The sequence below is a fragment of the Bolinopsis microptera genome, chromosome 7 (assembly GCF_026151205.1).
Source record: "Bolinopsis microptera isolate Bmic1 chromosome 7, MBARI_Bmic_1.0, whole genome shotgun sequence".
NCBI classification, from domain to species: domain Eukaryota; kingdom Metazoa; phylum Ctenophora; class Tentaculata; order Lobata; family Bolinopsidae; genus Bolinopsis; species Bolinopsis microptera.
In genome coordinates, this window is record NC_087078.1 from 397059 (window position 1) to 403058 (window position 6000).

Below are 6000 nucleotides of genomic sequence, written 5' to 3' on the forward strand. Positions count from 1 at the left end.
TCTTCAAGTTCTTCCACGAAATCTTATTTTCCTGCAGAATTTCCTGGTTTAACTCTTGGAAGAAAACAGCCTTTTTCCTTTTTAACAATTTTTTATAGTCCTTCTTCCTAGAGTAGAAGCGGATTCGTAGAAGGGCGTCCGAGGGGTTTTTCCCGTACTTCTTGTTAGAATATTAAGCTCTCGCTTAGTTGTAATGCACTCAGCATCGAACCACTTTTGTTTTGGGCGGAGTTTACTGCGTCGTTTCTTTTTAGAAAAACACCTTATCTTTTGCTCACTATTGGCACAGTTTGAGGGTTGATCGGTGCAAAGTGCGCTTTCAAGAATGTGAACGAACTTCTTGTTCGTGGAGTAGATGTTTTCTACTGTATCAAGAGTTGAGGTCGAAATATCCAATAGCTGATTTGTTATTTCGGCCTTGTTAAGATTATCAGTAAACTGTTGGGCCGTTGCATCTCCATCCCATTTCGGTCTTTTAGGTGCATCTTGATGAAGCTCTTGAATTAATTCAGCGGCTATCATTTGGATTCTAACTGAGAGTTGACAGAGGATAGGTCTGTGATCTGATAGGTTAGTTAAGGAAAGAACTTTGAACCGTTTCACCATATTCCTGATGCTCGGTGAAACTGCTATGTAGTCAACGACACTTTGTCCGTTGTACTGATAGCAGGTGAGCTCACCAAAAATGTCACCAATGACATTGCCGTTCAATAGAGTGAGGTCACAGCTGCCCAGAAGGTCAAGGAATCTATTACCTCTTTCATTTAGTACAGAATCTTTACTGGCTCGGCAAGGTCTGGGTGCATTCGATTTCTTCTTTTTCATCCAGTCTTTTGTCACTGGGATGAAGTTGACACCACCTGTACGAGCATTTAGGTCACCTACTAGCATGATGTCAGAGTGACCAAGTTGCTCTCCGATAAAGTGGAGAAGAGCTTCAAGAGTATTCTCCTCAACTCCAAGACTCTTCATCCTGACTTTATAAGAGGAATTTTCGGGTGAGTCGTATATGTTTATCAGAGTGATGTTCTTTTCGGCCTTTGTGTACGTTTTCGAAATGGATACTGCTTGGATGTCTGTTGAACCTGTTTCGATTTGGGTAATGTACTTTTCGAGCGACCGTTGAACACCGATGCATAGGCCTCCTGATCTTGAGGATACCCTGTTTTTGTTAAAGCAGCGGTAGTTGGGCACCACTACTTCTCCCTTTGTTTCTTGTAGACAAAATATCGGTGACATCTCGATGATCTCACGAAACTCATCAATCTCGGTCTTGTTTCCTAGTGAGTGGTGAGATATGTTATTGATGTTCCATGACACAACTGAGAGGTCCTGATCATGGTTTTGTGCTGCGGTGTGGGATAGTTCATCAACTTTATACTGCTATTGTCTCTCTGCAGTTTTCCCACAATTACGCTCCCTGTATTATTCATTATGATCGTTGCTTCGGGTGAACTCATGTAAAGTTTGCCTAGTTAGGGTTGACGTTCTATTAAGGGTATCTCGGCATCTGAGCCATAGTTTAGCTAAACCCTTGGGCGAAAGTCTCAGTGCTTCACCGTCTTTTGTAAAATATCTCTCCAAGTAGCCGCTGAGGTTGTCATTACCGACTGTGCATATTCGGTCTTCATAGTAGTTCTCTTCTCTGAGCCATTTTATAAAGTCACCCATATATTGGTTGGCAGCTTGAATCCTTGTGTTGAGGTTAGGGTTACCTGGTGTTGGTATTATGAGCGAGTAACATATCTTGCAATTGGTTTCTTCTAAGGCCAATCGAAGGATACTTTTAAAGTTTCTTATGAAAGTGGGGAACGTTAGCCCCCTCTTGATGTCATTTATTCCCAAGTGAATAAAGATTATCTCAGGGTTGAAGCTTTTGATTTCGGATATGAGCTTCTGTTTTTCCACTAAGTCACTAACTGAGCTGTATTGCACTTTTTTAATATCATAACTTCTGGAGAATTTTCGCTGGTCGAAGTCTTCATGGTAAGAATCATACACTAGGAGTACTTTCTTTTTTCTTTGATACTCGTGACTTGACTTTGTTAGTGATGCTTGTTGTGGTTTATGAGTTACTTCGGGAGATGTTTCATGCAAATTCCCTTCAGCCTCGCCTGGAGGTTGGTCAATTATCGACGCCGTAGGTTCCGCATTAACCTCTATTATCTCCGAGTACAACGTGGTAGATGATGAGCACTTATGAATGGTTTCATCGTGATTTGACTCAACTTCCTTTGATATCGCCTTTTCTTTATCTCTAGTTGAGCTTAAGAGTTGTTGCAGACAATTGATGGTATCATTTTGATTTGGCTCACAAGTAAAGTTGCTTAGCTGATCCATTATCATCTTTTCTTTATCTTTAACTGACTCTATAAGTTGTTGCAGGCCAAAGGTGATTCTTTCAATGTCGTCAGCAGATGGTTCCTCCATATCGGCTGTTTCATTTGCACTGTTCAGAGAATGAGGGATCATTTCTTCGGTTCGAGTTGCAATCTCGTACACAGTTGTTTCTGTCTGGGCGCAACTATCCGTCGTCGACGGACTTGTAGATAAACTGTTTCTTAGGGTTTCTGTCTGGACGCCGATATCCACTGTAAATGGACCAGTTTCTTCATGGGTTAAAATTTCATTTGTTACAGTTTCTCGTTGAGAGTCGGCATCCTGTGAGCGGCAGATGGTTGCTGTTTTAAGGGGACTATTCATTTTTAAATCTCGGCTTTTTTCTGCATCACAGTGGCAAGAGCAGAGGACAGGCTTTGGAGAGATGTTAACCAAGGACTCCAACCTATCAACCGTTTGGGCTATTGAGTTAAATTTATTCAGGGTCTCTTCAGAGCACCGTTGACTATCCGTATTTAGCGCTTTGATATTGATGAATAGGGTCTTATCATTTTCTTCCAGAAGGTGGAAGCGTTCAGCGATTTCAGTGTTGTTTTTAAGTGGGTTTTGTATTATGGCATCCATCTTCTTCGATAGTGCTGCAACCATACTTTCTTGCTTTAGTAACCGATCATCTAGCTTCAGCATACAATTTTCCAGCGTTTTTAGGGGGCTTTCTACAACACTTAGTATTGTTGCGTTAATATCATGAGACTCAGGTGTTTGCTTAATTATGGTTGTCTTTATTCCCGGGCCAGGTTGTGCACAGACCGGTTCTGTACTAGTATAGTCGTCTTTGTGGTTCTGGCCCAACTTCGTCTTTCCTTTCTTCCCATGTTTCCCCTTCTTAGCATTTTTGTTTTTGACCGGGCTTTTATTGGCACCGTATAGATCAATGAACAGACCTGTGAGCTTGTTCTTTCTCTTTTCAGGCGTTCCGGCAATAGATGCACCTCGAGCGCTAAGTTCTTTCACTACTGCATCGTCTGTCAGGTATACGATCAGTTCTTTGATAACTTTCGGGTGAAGGGCATATCTATCACTTGTAACACTGTTTTGCAACGGAGAGTTACTTGATGCCACATTGCCCAGGTACTCAATGAAATACACTCGGCTCCAGTCTGCCGTTTTGTTGTAACATTTTATGTTGCACTCTTTTAGCCAACCTTTAACCACGGCCCCGTTCCTTAATCTGACAACTTCTTCGTGGGCGTTGTTTTGTAAGAATGGGGTCGGAATGGTAATGTTTGTAATCTTACTGTTATTGTCATTACTGCCAGGTAAAGAGTCAGATTGCGGAGGGTTACCAACTCCTGCTGTTTCCTGCTCTGTCTCCTCTGGCAGATTGGTCACCTCTACCTTACCCATCTTAAGTTCGTCATTGACCTGTTTCTCATTTGGGGCCACAGCAATCTCAGCAACACTTCCCTCTCCTTTATCCGTTTCTGTTTCTGTATTGACTGCGATACCAACATATGAAGAACGTTCTTGGGCGAGATATCCATCTTCATCATCTCTGTCTTTGGGTACATTGACATCATTTTCTGAAATAGAGTCAGTTTCAGAGTGATTCATAATTCCAACTTTTTCTGTTCCAGAGTCCTCTGGTTCTTGATCGCATGAATCGTACTCACTGTCAGAGTCGGCATGATCAGGAGCTGAGAGTTTCTTCTCGTGAAAAGGTTCAGAGTCTGTCTTCTTTTCTTCATCTTCTGTTGTGACGTTCTTGCTATTTTCAGCTATCACACACTTTTTGTTGTCTTCCGCCATTGTTTCTTCTTGATGGCATGTGGTCTCCTTCCCCTGATCGTCACTGGCATCATGTATTTTTCCATCTTCAACAACTACGCAATTTTGACAAGACTGTGACAAATTGCAGCCTTCATCACTGATGCATGGAATGATAACTATGTGGTAATCAGGTATATGCATTTCAAACTTCCTTTCGGGAGCAAAACTTGGTATCATAGTTGCCCGAGTTTTCGAAGATATAGTTAAGAACGACCAGTTTCTCATTTCGACATCATAGACGTTGAGTGATAAGCGGGCAGCACGTTTAGGTAGCAGGTCAAGTCCCCTGCTCCTACCGATATGCAAGATTCCAAGCGGGTAGCAATTATCATCATCTAGTTTCATTCGTTTTGCTCTGTCCGACATGCTGGTGATTTTTAGACCGTTAAAGTTCTGATTGCATGATGTTGTGCGGGACATGTGACGGTTTATTTGACCGAGCAGGTAGAGGAGAGACTTTTGTTCGATCAGGTCACGTGGGTGTTCGTCCAGTGAACTGATTCGTGTTACTCGATCAACCTCCTCTCGGCAGAACGTTATGGTAACTGTCGGGTTTGAGTTGTCAATCTGCATTAGGTCAGTTGACAGAGCTCTTTCCACCGCTTTAGAAATATTGCTCATATTCAAGCGGAATGGGTTATTCATGTTCAGTAAATCATTTTCCAAATGTATACCGGCACCGTCGGTGCCACAGTCGTGAGTGCCACTTTCCCTTATTCTAGTGCATCCAACACCTCCCTGTGAAAAGGAGAGATTATGTGAATCATTTGAGGAAATCGTAGTGGTGGCTGGTTCAGAGTTATGTCTCATCCTCGCGACTGGTGTTTCGTTGAAAGCCGCGGATCTTTCGAGCGCAATCTTTTCTTTGAGTCTTCGTTTCAAAAGAGCTGTTGGTGTTGGTTTGTGGTACGGATCACGTCTGTATGAGCTCTCAGATTTGGAGCGTGACCTGCTTTTGAAATTCGTCCTCACTGGGGATGTGTAGTCCAGTTCGACATGTTTCCTCGGGGGTGTTCCTCTGCTTGTTGGTACTTTCGAGGTCGGTGTCAGGTAAAGGGGGGAAGGTGAAGGACTGCCTGCAGGCTCTGATTTATCATCATCATCATATTCAGTTTCCTGAGAAATATCAGATAGATATGAGATGTCTCCGATAGTGTTCCCAACTGAGATGTTCAGGTTAACAGTGGTGTTGACTTGAGTGGCGTTAAACCCACTCACGTTACGTGCGATGTCCCATACTCTGGAAATGCCTCTAACGATTGACATATCTCTGATATTAATGAAGTTTACCGAACCTTGGTTGATATAGGTAGAATTAACAGGTAGTGGTAAAGGAGTCCACTGATCTCTTTTATCGTGAAGGTCGTTTGTCAACTCTACTTTTAAACTGTCATCATTTTCATCGATTCTTTCCTTCATTAATTCGGTTGAAGTACGGCAAGGGGCTACTGCATCGTTTTCGCACTGCGTTTTCAGCTTCTCCCGTCTAAATCCCTCGTCTTCATCGTAACGGTGCAGAGGTCAAACAATACTAAATTAAAAACGTTAAAATCTAAGCAATTTTTCAACATTTCTATACTCGTTTCCATAAATATAATTATCCAGGGTAAAACGATTCCCTGACAAATACCAGCTGCAGCTATTTTTCTGCCGTTACTGCAACGGTGCCAAGAAATTTGGCAAATGACATTTTTAATGTTTCATCAAAAGTTTTGCAGTTTCGCAAATTTCACAAAAACAAATACTTCAAAAATGCGTTGCTAAATGAAACTGAAAATATTTTTGTCATCTACAACTGATTGAGAGCTTACGAAAATATCATCCAATCAG